Below are 15,783 nucleotides of genomic sequence, written 5' to 3' on the forward strand. Positions count from 1 at the left end.
GAGTTATTGCAAAATAACAAGTAGTGCGTCCACACTACCAAGCCCATTACTTCGAAATAAGGGACTGGTTATTTCAAAATAATAACTCCTGCTTTTCACAAGGAATAATGCTTATTTCAAAATGGTTATTTTGAAATAGCAGTAGTATGGATGCTCCATTGCTGCTGTTTCAAAATAACTACTCCCCACAATCATTCAAAGTAATTACTCCATGGTGCTTTCTGGGGCTCTAAGTTGAGGTAGTGTGTCCACATTAAGGGAGCCTGCCTTGGACTAATTTTGAGGTTTCCCTGTGATGTGGACTTGCTATTCTGAAATCATTATTTTGGGAGTTATTTCGAAATAATTTCCTAGTGTAGACATGCTCTTGTAGATCATAGATGGCTTTGAGGTGTCTTGCAGTGGAAATTAAACTCTACTTTGGGACCAAATTTGAGGACTATGGGAACTAAAGATGGTGATTCACAGAAGCAGGGTTTCCATATTTGAACTTTCAAAAAAGAGGGCACTCTTGAGAGGGAGTTATTAATTCATATTAATACAACATGAGCTGGTACGCTCCCTCTTTTTTGAAAGTTCAAATATGATAACCCTAACAGAAGGCACTTATTACTTAATAGATCCAGAATATAGTTAACCTTTAATCTTCAACAGAATGAAGGTGAATATTGTGTATGTATGTACTCTTGGTTGCTATGCTTGTATTTTGTCATTTGACCCCTATGGGCTATTGAGCTGCCAAGTTCATGACTGCAATTAAATACTTGGCCTTTCTTTCTTTGATAGGAAAGGTGCTAAGATTAGTACATTAATTTTTAAGTTAAGAGGAAAAGGTGGGTATACTGTGGGATGCTACAAAAAAATCTTCCCGTATTAATTACATCAGTTGCTTTGCTTTAGCTTTTCACTTTTTTTCTAAAAGTAGCCTGCCCTGCAAAACCCAGGTCTCAATTAAAAACTATTATCCTGGGCTGACATTTCCTCAGTCTGTCGTTGGTTATTTTTTAATTCTCTAATTCATTCTAATATGCGCATTGCCTGCATAGCCAGTCAGCCATGAAGACTCTGCATTTCCAGGTTCCTTCCTCTTCATCCTCCTGAAGAAATTAAAGCAAGGAGGCTGTGGGACCACAAGTGCAGGAAATAGAATTAGGAGACATATTAATTTGGGGCATCAAGTAGGATTTCGTTCCAGGCGGTTTCCTTCCGTGAGCCACTTTGATGCTTCCCGTTCGCAGCTCTGTTTCTCATTAAAAGTATCCCTTAATGGCAAATGCTGTTTATACATGTTGCAATTATGTCATGCTGTAACCCCTATGCTGGCAGACTTTGCTGACTGGCAAGGAGGGGAGGTGGAGAAGGTCAATTCTGGGAGAGAGGAGAGAAAATTGGTGTGGAGAAAAAGGGAAAAAATAGAGAATGACTTGCAGCTTCTTTGTGCCATTTGACAGTTGTGCTGTTATTCTGTGCTTCCCTTGTGCATTCAGTTAAGCTGTTCGTACCCTTTAAATACCCATGTTGTGGTGTTTCTTTAATTATTTCTGCAGCTGACTGGCCTTGCCAGCCGATTCCTAAGTTAATGGATAAAACCTAAAGGGTCTTGCTTTTCTTAAACGAAACACATATTCCCTTCTTGTTTTGGGGAGAGGGGAATGAGATTCTTTTTCTCTTCCTCCTCCATGCTACCTCTCATTATTTTAATTTGCCTTCTCACAGTGAACATGATGCATCACATAGGATCTTCTTCGAGACCTGAGTCTTTCATGAAATGTTACCTTGAGCAATGCAGCTTTTGAGGAGACCCGGATTCATTTTTGTCTCTTAATCTCCAAGCTCATACAACCAGCTGAGGACAACCCTCTCGATGAACTTTTGTTCTTGGGGGAGGGGAATTGTTGTTCCCATTGTAAAATGGTTTTGCGTCACATATTGATCATATAGGCAAATGATGATAATAAAAGAAAACAGCAAATGGATGTAGGACTGCAAGCCAAGCCTCATTGATACCTGAACAATTCCATACGCCAATCCAAATACCACGGTTATACTCTGGAAACTATCCTGGCCTCTCTAGCTACCAGGAGTCAACATTAAGCAACTGAGGCTGTCACTAAAAGCAGCAAGTGAAAACCTTAAAGCCATAAAAATCTGAGTGCAAAACAAACGGAACTGTGAAGAAACCATCTTCAGCCCCTGTCTAATGTAAAATGACCATAGTCTAACTAGTCAAAGCAGCCTAGAAAACCAAGGGAGCTGGAGATGACAAGGACTGACCAGAGAAATAAGAGGAAACAGGCAAAAGTGGGAGTCACAGAGGAGAAGTCTCTCTCTCTCTCTGTCTGGAGTCAGAGCTGCTGTGAAATGACACATTTTCACTTTGCTTGTGTAATATTTGCATGCAAAACTCATTCTATCACCATGAGCAGCCACTGACGTGGGTATTCACTTCATGTGATTTTGATCTGGGAGACACCCACCTTCTAGGCCTCAATTTGGTTGAAATCCCTGGTGAGAAATGTTGCCTATGGGAATGCACCAACATGCTATGTGTGGGGAGGCTGACAGAACTGCCAGGCCACTGGGAAAGTGTGTGTGTGGGGCGGTCCTGGGCTCCATATTCCTAAAAGGGGCAGGGCCATGGCAAGTAGTGGTGGTGATAAGGAGCAACCAGCCCTCAGCTCTGCTTGGACCAGATTGCGCCTCCCACTCGCCAGCCCTTCAGCACTGCTCTGGGCTCCAACCGCTACCACAGCAGCAGCATACAGGAGCCTCAGGCCCTTTTGAAGCATTGGCTTCTGGGGCTATGGCCACTTTTGCCCCCCAGTCCCATTGCTGGGCCTGGATATGGGTGGTCTTAGTCTATTCTGAAATGAAGCCTTCTTTTGTGAAGCTCAGTATGTTGGTTTCCAAGTGGGTTCTACCCCCAATCTTGTGTCCACTGGGCAAGAGAGCCCCCAGCTGATGACTCAGGCAAGGCTAATGCAAGATGTGAGTTGATTCCATGGAGTGTTCTGTATGTGTTACCCTTCCCTCTCTGTGCCTGGTCCACAGACGAGATGAGTCTTCTCATCTAGCGTAAGATGGGGAGCCTCGTGAGCTCAGCTGCAGAGCAGGACTTCTTACCCCCTGTGGTAACAACCAAAGGAATGTACGTGGGGTTAAATAGGTCTGGCAGCATTCTAATCCCTGCCCCACAAGAATCTCAACTCGCATGGAGCCTTTGGGGTTCAAACATGTTCCAAACTCACTAGAGGAGCAACGCTGTGTCACACTCCCTACTTACCTGCCCCTCACATCCTCCTCTTTTCCTTCTCAGGCAGTGTTACAGGCAGAGGGCGCGACAGCTTCCCAGGCAAAGTGTAGGGGACCTGGCTCCATGCCTCTGGAAGAGGGGGGGGAGGTTCTCAAATGGAAGAACAGGGCTGGGAGCAGTCAGCTCTCCAGGCCAACCCTCTCTGCCCTCAGAACCATGCGGAGCACCCAACCTATCTAAAAGGCCTGAGGCTCCAGCCACTGTTGCATTAGCAGCATTGGTGACGGGGAGCCCTGGCGCCCTTTGAATTGCAGGGCTCAAGGGCAATTGTCCCCTTTCCCCGCCATCAGAATGCCCAGTTATAGGAGTCCTTACTGGGGAAGCACTTTCTCATCTATGAGCCTTGGTTTATTTTCTGTGCTTAGAGGCAAATTAATCTGTATGCCGGCCCTCTTCTCCCCGCCCGTCCTTACCACCTTCTAAAGCATTACATCACTATGCCTCGCATGCTGCAGTAGTTTGTCAGTGCCGTGCCATGTGTCAGTCAGCAGAATGTGAGTGTAATTTACACTTGCCCTTCTGACCCTGTGAGCTAAGGACTGAGCTCACCATCCAAACCCAGATGCTTCTCATGGCAGAATGACACTTCCACACTAGACCTCAGGCTCCTGCCCCACCTATAGAACCTTTCCACTTTATTTAATGTCTTCAGATATGTGAAGTATTTCCTGAAAGGCAGAGCTGCTATGGGCCTTATGTGCGTATGCTAGGTACCCTGCCATTCCCGGTAAGGTGCTTATACAGAGAAATGGAAGGCATGCAGGGAACAAGCTACAGCTGAGGTTGGGTTACTTAATTTATGCCAGTACTATCAGCACTCTCCTTTTTGAGTGGGTATCTCCAGACAGTTGCTATTGTATAAGGAGAATGTTTGACACTCACAGGGAAAAGTAATGCTGAAAGTATTACTTTCTAAAAAATTTTGAAAGCATTACTTACTAAAGTAATTTTGGTGGCAGAGGGGAAATAAGATTCAGGCCAGCGGAAACATTTTGCAAACATGTCAGATTCATTCATTTATTTCAGCCAATGTTCACTCCTCAAAATCTAAAATATTAACCCTTTTTTCATTTAGAATGCTATTTTAATTTTGTTTTAATTAGAAAGCTTTTGAGGTTTCTCCCCCACTCGCATACACACTGTTTTAGGTTGTATGAAACAGCTTACTTTTTGTACAATCCAAAATATTTTTGTTTTATATTTTCTATTAAAACCCCCCCCTAAACATCCAAGATATTTTTTCAGTTTCAAAAAACAAACAAAAAACCTCCCAAGCCCTAAACAATGTAGGTTTTCTTGTCTTTGTTAGAGTTTGGCTACTGAGCCAAAAACTGGAGACTTACATAGTTCTAAAATACCCCATGTTTTGTGATGGGGGCAATTCTATAATTGGCTATGACATTCAGAAACCTCATGGCCTGCAAGACATCATTTAGCATTGAGCAGGAACAGACTTTTCAGAGAAAAGCCTTGCTCACACACATACACTTGCATAAGCTAAATTGGTGCAAACACTGTGTAGATACTCTTTGTTCAGTGCAGGGTCCGGGTCCGCAAAGCTGCAGAACTGCAAAACAGAGGGAAGAAATACAGAAATATGTAACTCTCCTAGACACAGCTAGAACAACTGCTAGGTTGAAAACCAGTGAGGTGCTGCTAATGTTTTTACAAGGGCTCTTGTCCCTTCCCCTCCTCCCCCCAATTTATCTGAAATCCTAACTGATGCAGGCAATGTGCTACTAGACAAAAGAATGAGGCACCGGCAAATCAGGTCCTATGTCGTCACATTTACACACAACCATTTTCTCCTACCCATAATCCTGGAGAGTGAAAATACCACTTAGCAAGCAAACTAAAACATTAAAGGCACTTTGCTGGAAGTGTGTGTACTTTGTTCCTGAAAAAAATACACAGAATGCATTGATAGCATTGTGCAGAGTTCAACTTGTGCAATCAACAGTTGGATGTGTGTCTGTGTGGACTTTGAAGAGGTATTCAGTAATCATCTTCCTCTGGAAAAGATTTTGAAAATACCTAGAACCTGCAGAATACCTAAGTAAATAAAAACAGCAAGGAGACTGGTGGCACTGTAAAGACTAAAAGGCCACCAATTTTAAAAATTGCTCTCCATACATTTTCTGGTCATCTGCATTAACTCACTTCTAACAGCAACCACCAAGCATTAGTTAGTGAGGAAAGGAATCCCCTACACCTTCCCTGCTTTGATGATGGAGCCCATCACTGGGTCTGACTATCATTTCCGAAACTAGACATTAGGAATGATGGGAGGCGAGGGTGTCCTTCTCCTTCTGCCTTCTACTACTGGCAGTCCTAGAGCTCAGTATGCTGCAATATGGATGGTGCCATATTAATGAAATCCTCAGCATGGGCTGTGATACTTTTCAAGAAACAAATACAGAGGGGGCACTGTTTTCCCGAGAGCTCTGCGCATTTGCTGAGCTTTCATGTAAAACAAATAAGATACAAAGAAATTGGAAAAGTAAATTGGTATGAAATTGGCAAGGTCATGATCTTACTGTTCCCAACCAGAGCCATACAATTTTATGCTTTTTATACACATTTCCTATGTGCTGCTTTTCTCCCTTTGTGCTCCCTTCCCATATACTTATGTGGACACCCACACTGCCAATGAACACTGATTTGAACACTAGCCTTGTGGTATGGGAAACCTCTTCAAATGAAAGGTTTTTTCCTATGAAAATTCCTCTGTAATTTTAGTCTGCTTATGAAAAAGTGAAAACACCCTAAATAAACAAAAGCAACAAACAACGTGGGTGGTCAGATATAATGAGCAATGGAAGGTGTCACCGTAAAATCAACCCCAACTTAATTACAGAGGCATTATATAAAGGTGTCCTGGCAGAATATCTGATTTTCTTTCTCAGAGGTTATTGACAATCAAAGTATCTTTTCCCAAGGCTAAGTAATAATTGTAGTCAGAACATTAGACTCCACATCCCTCCTTATTGTCTTACCTACAATTTTACCTTTACTTTAATTTATTTTGAAAAGAATATAGGGCTGAAAGAGAGGGACCATTGTCTCTCCTTGATAGCTTAGTCATAAGCATCCCAGTATCAGTAGTGCCAAATTGTACTAACTTGGGAAATACTGTGTGAGTACTGAGGTGTATACAGGAAGACCTCATTGATGGCGCTGTTGTAACTCTGACAAGTGGAATCAAACCTTAGTGCATGAGCCTCTCCTGCCTGAGCTAAAAGCCATCTGGCTCCCAGCTAAGGCTGTAGAGCAAACTCATTCTTTGTCTCTGTAAGTGGTCTAAGGGTACGTCTAGACTACATGCCTCTGGCGACAGAGGCATGTAGATTAGGCTACCCGACAGAGGAAAATGAAGCGGCGATTTAAATAATCGCCGCTTCATTTAAATTTACATGGCTGCCGCGTTGAGCCGACAAACAGCTGATCAGCTGTTTGTCGGCTCAGCGCGATAGTCTGGACGCTCCCCTGCCGACATCAAAGGGAGTTGTCGACAACCCAGGTATGCCGCATACCTGGGTTGTCGACAACTCCCTTTGATGTCGGCAGGGGAGCGTCCAGACTATCGCGCTGAGCCGACAAACAGCTGATCAGCTGTTTGTCGGCTCAACGCGGCAGCCATGTAAATTTAAATGAAGCGGCGATTATTTAAATCGCCGCTTCATTTTCCTCTGTCGGGTAGCCTAATCTACATGCCTCTGTCGCCAGAGGCATGTAGTCTAGACGTACCCTAAGTGTCCAGAAGGTGTGTGGCTTACACTGTTCCTACAGCTCATTGGTGGAATGCTGTCTTGAGATGGCTGGAAATCTCAAGATCCTAAACTAATTTCTTTGTTCGATTTATGACATGGCCAATGTGCCTATTTGCCCACTGAAGACGGATGTTTTTAGTGGATGTTTCTAATCTGTTCCTTCAGTCACTCCTGTGTTAATCAGAAGTAACTTGTATGATTTCACTGAGCTCAGTAAAGTGCAAAAATGGAGTGAGAGAAAAAACAAGCCATTTGTTTCTGGACCTGAGACTAGCAAACTTACTCTATTGCTTAATTTAGTGACAACAGGTTCTGGGTGCCTAATTGTCATTCTGAGTGCTACAATGTCGTCTCTTCAGAGTTACATAGATTCAAAATGCTGGCTAGTGCAGCGTTTTGTATCCAGTGCTAGTAAGGTGATATAGCAGTGACTATTGTATCCAAAGCTTGAATCCTAATTAGCACGTTGGGCCAAGTTCAGCCTGGTGAAACTCTAGTGAAGTCAATAGAAAGGAGAGCTAATTCTGCCCAAGATTCAGAACAGAATTTTATTTATGCAGGATGTGCAAGCGCAAGGAAAGAAGTCTTCTCACATAGAAAATTGGAGTTCCCAGTAAAGAAAACAGAGTATTAATAGGTTCAATATTTATATAGGTTTCAGCACTAGGAAGGGTTTGAAATTGCCACTTTCAGGTGGTAAACTCTGTAAATGTCGATGCCCTAGTCAAGATATGGAGCATTGAGGTAGCCTGGGCAGTTGACATAACAGCTTCTAAGCATCAACCATAATTGTTCCCTGGTTTTCTGGGGATGTGATGGCAGCAAAACAGTCTGTGTGAGGGCTAGAACACCACTGGAGGAGAACTAGAGCTGAGTCTGATTGATTGCGGTTTAGAGCTGAATTGCGAGCTTACTGTGTGGCGGTGATGACAGTGAAGAAAAGTTACTTTTCCACCCGTATCACATCCACACAATCCCACCCAGCAGAACTGTTTCTAATGGTGGCGGGGCCTGTTACTGTTTGGCACTCATGACAAAATGGATGCTCCCTGCTCTTAGCTCTCTGCTGTGATCTGTTCGCAAAACACTTTGCACATAAGATCACTCACATTCGGTCTGATCTGGACTCTGGCTGCTATGTAAGTGGGGCACAAAATGTGTTGAGCGCACTGCCCAGTCGTTTTTTTTTTGTGTTTTTTTGGAACAGTTTCAGCTATTGCAGACTGAGGATGTGGACAAAGTGCTTGGAGGTGTGAGACCGATCATGTGCTCACTTGACCCCTGCCCTTTATGGCTTATTAAATCTAGCCCAGAAGAGATGACTGGCTGGATCCAGGGGGATTATTAATGCATCTCTTAGATCTGGTATAGTTTCCGCTGCCTTGAAAGAGGCAGTGATAAAACCGTTACTCAAGTAGCCTTCCCTGGACTCACATGATTTAAATAACTATTGCCCAGTTGCTAATATTCCCTTCTTGGACAAGGTGCTCGAGCGAGCAGTGGCATTGCAACTCCAAGCTTTCTTGGAAGAAACAGATTATTTAGCTCCATTTCAGTAGGGCTTTAGGTCGGGTTTTGTAACTGAAACCATGTTGGTCGCTCTGGTAGACAACCTATGCTGGGATATAGATGGGGGAGTGTATCCTTGTTGAGTCTCTTGGACCTCTCAGTGGCTTTTGATACCATTGACCGTGGTATCCTTCTGGAATGCTTGGCGGAGTTGGGTATTGGAGGCTCTGTTCTGCAGTGGTTCCAGTCTTACCTGTTGGAATGTTTTCAGAAGGTGGAGCTAAGGAGCTGCTATTCAACCCCGTGGCGATTGTGCTTCAGGGCTTGCAAGGTTCCATCTTGTCCCCTATGGTGTTTAACATCTATATGAAGTCACTGGGAGAAGTTAAAAGGAGTTTTGGAGGATGGTGCCATCAATATGCTGATGACACCCACCTCTATTTCCCTGTGACATCAGAACCAGGTGTGACAGTGACTGATCTAAACTGGTGTCTAGAGATGGTGATGGTTTGGATGAAGTCAAACCAGCTGAAGTTGAATCCATATAAGACTGAGCTCCTGTGGATCAGGAGGCCATCTGTTTGGAAAAGTGGCATGGTACCTGTTTGAGACGGGGTTACTCTCCCACTGAAAGAACAGGTATGCAGCTTGGGACTCCTCCTGGACCCTTTTTTAACATTTAAAAAATAGAGTTCTTCAGTGGCCGGGAGTGCTCTTGGGCAGCTTCGTCTGATCCACCAGCTGCGACCCTTCCTGAACAAACATGACTTAGCCACAGTGATCCACGCTCTTGTTACATCCTGACTGGATTACTGTAATGCACTTTAAGTGAGGCTGCTTCTAAAGAGCCTTCGGAAACTCCAACTGGTCCAGAATGCGGCTGCTTGAATCTTAACGAATATTTGTTATATGGAGCACGTTATGCCAGTGCTCCGGTAGCTGCACTGGCTTCCGGTATGTTTCTGGGCACAATTTAAGGTTTTGGTTATGACCAGGGCTTGACAAGCAGTGGTGAGTCCTGCTTGCCAGCCACGCGGTTTGGCATACTGCGCATGCGCAGACCACTCTGCGCATGTGCTGATCGTGCTGCGGCACCATGCCGGGCTAAAATCTACTCTCCATGGGCAAGTAGATTGCCCTAATTGTCGAGCCCTGGTTATGACCTATAAATCCCTAAAGGGGTCAGGTCCGGGGTATCTGAAGGACCATCTTCTCCTGTATGAACCTGCCCGGGGATTGAGGTCAGCTGGGGAGGCTCTGCTCAGTGTTCCCCCACTTAAGGAAATAAGATTAACATCTACGTGGAACAGGGCCTTCTCAGCTTTTGCTCCCAGGCTGTGGAATTCTCTTCCTCAGGATATTCGCATGGCACCAATGCTAGCATTGTTTCAGCGTCAGGCTAAAGCCACCCTTTTTACTAGTGCTTTTATTAGTGTTCGAATCTGTATGAGTGTGTTCCTCTTCTTGATATGTTTTAGCAGTGTTTATGTCTCTCTGGGGTTTCGTATTTTAATTTTTGATATATATGTATTTTGTTTAAAAATTTTGTAAGCCACCTGAAATATTTTTAATAGAGAGGCGGGGTAAAAATATTTAAATAAAAATAAATAAATAAATAAATAAAAGCCCCAGACAAAGTTAATGGACTCAAAGCTGCAACCCTGTCCTCCCCAGGCAGGAGCCCTATCCACCAGGCCATGCAGGAAACCACCCCTCTACCTTACTGCAGGGAGGCCCTTTATCCTGCCTGCCCCAGCTCTGCCTGACCAGAGCCAACCCAACCCCGGGGACCCATGACTCAAACCCGCAACCCTGTCCTCCCTAGGCTAGAGCCCTATCCACCAGGCCATATGGGAACCTGCCCCTGTGAGTCATGAAAATTCATTTTATATTTCTAATATTTTAAACATATGATGTTATATACACACACACACACACACACACACACACATTGATTTTTTTTTTTTTGTTAATTGGCAGGATCTAACATTTTTCCAATAAACATGGAATGGATTCAATTATCAGAAGACATCTCAGTAAAGACTGCCAAATAGAGTTGTTATGAGAGCATTCTCTCCTCATTCTCTTTCCAAATAACCCATAACGTAGCCAATCTTTGAGCCCTAGTGAAGGCCAAAAAACAGTTTTGTGGATTTCCTAATATTTGTAACTTCATCAATCAGGGCTTATCTCCATGATAAATAAAAGGAACACACACACATATGCACACACACAATCTCAAAACAAACCGAGCACTCTTCTTACCTAAGGAAAGGTGAAGACATGGGAAGTGTGCTGTCAGCAATTTAAGCAATGCAATACAATACATATTAGTATCTCTCATTTGCACTGGTTTAAACCAGTATGCCTCCCCTGGAGCAGCTTCTGAGTTACACCTGGTTTAAATGAGAGGAGAATTAGACCTGCATTGTGCATTAGTCAAACCAGAAGCAAGATACAGCGCTAAGCGGATCAGCTGCCTATTCAGTAGAGCTATGCCTGTTTACACTAGCCACAGAAATGGTAGCACTGCGTAGTTTGAGCAAGGACAGCAGGTTTGATGTGGATTCTCATTCACACACACGGGATCCAGCCTCCCTCCCTCTTTTTTTCTTCCTTTCTCTTATGCAAATAGCTGGTTTTTCTCCATCCCTTTAAGATGATGTCAGGGCACTTTTGTCCCTTTGATATGGGCTTTTTAATTGGTTTAATTTGATGATCTAACTTGGTGTCCTAGTGCCCATTGATTGATTTCAATTAACATTCCCAGGCTCCAAACACTATAAATAACCCCGTCTGGCCTGCTGCATCTCTATTGGCAGCTCAGCTCAACCTTTCTCCTTTAGCTGCTGCTGAACTTGCTTCTTGGCTTGGCCTCCGGCTCAGTCTATAATTCTTTCCAAATTTCCATGTGTAAAATAATCATGTACATGAAGTAAAACAGGAGTCTCATATACACACTTAATAACTCTTGTGTACTGTACAAGTGGGAATTCCACTTTAGAATCCCCAGAGCTTTCAAATGGTTCTCGTTTTCAGCAGGATTCCTCTTGTGAGAACTAAAACTTTGTATTTTGTCCCAAAGCTGCTGCTTCTCCTTTCTACCTCTTTTATCCGGCTCTTGATTTCTGGGGACAGACAGCTTCTTGTTCTTTGTCTGTGGTTTTAGCTATAAGGCGTCTTGGAGCTGACCGCCTCACTGTTTAGCTCTTCAGGCAAATGTCAGGGTTCTTTTCCACAATCCCACATTTTCCAAATTAAAGATGCAACCGGTTTGCAATTTAGAATGAAAGGCTGTGAGTCAAGATATAAATTAAACTTATAAGATAAAGTTACCGGAACTACATTCAGTATTCTATTTCTACAAGTCGGACTGCCTAGATATTGTGTGTGCATATATGTGTCTGTGTGTGACAGACACAGATACATCAGCACAAAGCATGTGCATATTAATGCTACACTGACAGACAGAAAATAGACAGGTATAGATTCATAGTGAGTTTGTGTTTACTTTAGGCCAGAAGGGGCAATTAGAGCAAGGCGGATAGGGTTAGAACTGTTTGTTTGTTTGTTTGTTTGTTTGTTTGTTTTAATATTGAGAACATTTTGAAATTTAGTGAAAAACAGGCATTTTTTGGCAACATTTTCATAAATTTCCTCCCTTGCCCACTTTTCAACCACCTGTAGAGCTCTTTCTAATTTTGCAAATTTTAATATTGTGAATCTTGAACCTTTTTTTATTTATATCAAAAACATAATCAGAAAAAATGATTCCCTCCTGTGATGGGGTGTGGCAACACCTTGCTCCAGCCCCTACCCCTACACTGAACTGCAGAGAGTTGCCTTGGCCCAGGAGGCTGAAAGATCCCCACCACTACGACCCTGCTAGGCATGCTCACACGGGTGGCCAGATATAAAAGCCCAGGGAGTCACTCAGTCTGGGCTGACTGCCAGAGGGGAAGGAAATCAGGCTGGAGTTCTTGATCAGACCCAGAAGCCGATGGAGCAGCAGCAACTGCTGCTACCCCAGGAGCAGCAATCCCGGCAGCGGAAGCCACAACAGCCCCAGGAGCAGCAACTCTGGCAGCAGCAGTCACAGCCTCAGCCACAGCCCCAGCCAGGGAGGACATCTGCAAAGGTCTGACCCGCCAAGCAATGCCCTGAGAGTGGAACAATGAACTGAAAATGGTAGAAAGTGGCCCAGGGTGGAGGCTTGTCTTCCGGGAGCTCAGCGAACTTCAGCAGGAATCCCTGCTGAGCAGGCAGTGAAATCCTCCACTGCCAACAGGGTTCTGGGCTGGAACCCAGTGGAGCGGGAGGGCCTGGGTCCCTCTACCTCCCCACCCTGCAACAACCCAGCTCCCTAGCATTCTGGGAGGCTTCCCTTTGGCCTGGGCCTCTAGTCCATAGTGACCCTGAGAGAGAGGAGTATATTGCTGACTAGGCCTGCATGGTGACCCTGATAGAGAGAACTCTACTTTGGGACTAGGCCCATGAGGCCGTATTTACCCTAACAGAGAGAACTGTACTTTGGGGCTAGGCCCATGGGGCTGTACATACCCTGATAGAATGGACTGTGTCTGGAACAAGGCCAGAAGGCTGTAGGTACCCTGGTAGAGGGACATTTGAGGGGAACTGAGTCTAAGTGCCGTATTTGCCCTGTAGAAAGCAGGCACGGACCTTGACTTTGGGGCTTCTGTACCATCGAGGGGTCCTGCCCCTGAATACCACCCTCTTCTTATTTTCTCGCCCAGGTCAAGATAGGACTAAGAAAAGCTTCAAAGCCCCAACGTTCTGATCCATTGACTTTGGATCAGGCTGCAAATATGGAAGAGAGACAATTTTGCCTCCAGCAATCCAGACGGTCACATTTCAAGATTCACCTTGATTTCCTTATGAAAGGGTAAAAAGTTGGCCTTTTAGATATATGGGACTTTTCCCTTGTTTTCACTCTCTTAGGCTATGTCTACACTAGGAGCACTTTATCAGTGTACACTGTACTGCTACTTGTGCGGGCATAGTTGTTTGTACCAGGAAAGTGGTGCTTTTCCCAGCATAGTTTTACACACAAAAGGGAAAAAAATCCCTAAATCAGTTATTTCAGTCTGGGATTACACTTCTTCTCACCCGTGGCCAATGTAGCTGTGTCAGAAGAAGTCGGAAGCACAGACTTGGTTTAATGTGAAGTAGGAATAGCAATGAATTTTTTGATGTTGTTTCATTGTTGCGGGACATAATTGGGTGTCAGTGGATGAGCATGGCTGCTGAAAATGCAGTTGGTGACAATTTTAAAAAGTGAGCATAGAAAGCAGGCGAGAAAGCATGACCCAAGGACAGAGCCCACAGTGGCACATTCATCCTCTGAATGTGTGTACTCTACAAGCATGCATCTGTGCTATGTGCCTATTTCAAAATAAGCTACTTTGAAATAATAACTCTTAAAATAACTATTTCAAAATAGTGTGTCCACACTGCGAATCCCCATCGAAATACTGTAGTGCAGAGCTATGTCAAAATAGAGCATCCACACTAATGGGAGCCTGAATCACATCTAAGGCCCCCTGGAAGGACTCTGGGCAGTGCATCAGGATGGCACTAACTTCCTTGAGTTTCTGCCTGAGGCGCTCTCACAGCTCGTGTTTAGAGGGGCTCCCCTCTATAGCCATGTTTCAGTCCCTTCTCCATTGCTTGTCTCCTCAAGAGACAGGAAACACTACACTGCCTGCTCTGGTTGCCCTTGCGGACACCACAGCACTCCAGCCATGGAGCTGAGCCTACTGCAAAGCACTCGCCAGCTTTTAAAGTTCCTCCTGCACCTCTGGGTGCAGTTAACACTGGCTGCCCTTGTGGCACTGCAAGATCAGGACCAGCCACTCACTCTGGGGCACCTCCTCGCCCTACTCCATGTGCTGCTCATGCAGCAGGGCCCCTTTACCTTCCCTTGCACACTGTGCACTGCTGCTTCTACTGCAGTTCTGACTAGTGGGACCAAGCTGTCATGGAGTGATGGGAGGACCAGCAGTGGCTACAGAACTTCTGCGTGAAGAAGGTCACCTTCCTGAAGCTATGCGAGTGGCTCACCCCTGCTCTCTGGTGACAGGACACCCGCATGTGACCTGCCATCCCCCTCCAGAAGTGGTTCACCATCGTTATTTGGAATCTTGCTGCACTGGACAACTACCACTCTATCAGGAACCAGTTCAGCATGGGAAGATCGACCAGCAGGGCCGTGCTCATGCAGGTTTGACTCTTATATTATTGTCCCAGGAGGGTGGTGAAGCACTGGAATGGGGCTTCCTAAGGAAGAGTCAGTGGACTTCCCTCCCAGGAGGTTTTGTAGTCCTGCCTTCACAAAGCCCTGCTGGGGATAGACTAGTTGGGTTTCCTCCTTCTGTTGGAAGGGGATTGGGCTTGGGGACCTCCTGAGGGCTCCGGAAACCCTGTGATTTTCTGTTTGTCTCCTTCTATAGATGGTGAAGGCCAACTACGCTATCCTGCTGCGCAAGGTCACCATCCTGGGCGACGCTGGCCCCATCATCACTGGTTTTGCTGCTGTAGGCTTCCCCAACTATGAGAGAGCCATTGACGGTACCAGAAATGTAGCCGTGTTAGTCTGGGGTAGTTGAAGCAAAATGCAGGACAATGTAGCACTTTAAAGACTAACAAGATGGTTTATTAGATGATGAGCTTTCGTGGGCCAGACCCACTTCCTCAGATGAAATCAGGTTTGATCTGAGGAAGTGGGTCTGGCCCACGAAAGCTCATCATCTAATAAACCATCTTGTTAGTCTTTAAAGTGCTACATTGTCCTGCATTTTGCATTGACGGTACCCACATCCCCATTCAGGCCCCCAACCACTGGGCATCCTATTACATCAACAGGAAGGGATACTTTTCAATAGTGCTGCAGGCCCTCATCAACCATGGAGGCCAGTTCACCAACATTAACATTGGATGGTCAGCAAAGGCGCGCAACTCCTGCATATTCCACAATGCCAGCCTCTTCCAGAGGATGCACACCGGCACATTTTTCCCTGACTGCACCATCAGGGTTGGGGACATGGACATGCTCATGTGCATTGTGGGTGATGCAGCCTAACTCTTGCTCCCATGGCTAATGAAGACCTACACAAGACACTTGGGCCCCACCAAGGAATGGTTCAATGCCATGCTCAGCCCGTGCCACACCGT

This window comes from Pelodiscus sinensis, chromosome Z, assembly GCF_052426305.1.
Source record: "Pelodiscus sinensis isolate ZL-2025 chromosome Z, ASM5242630v1, whole genome shotgun sequence".
Classification (NCBI taxonomy): Eukaryota; Metazoa; Chordata; order Testudines; family Trionychidae; genus Pelodiscus; species Pelodiscus sinensis.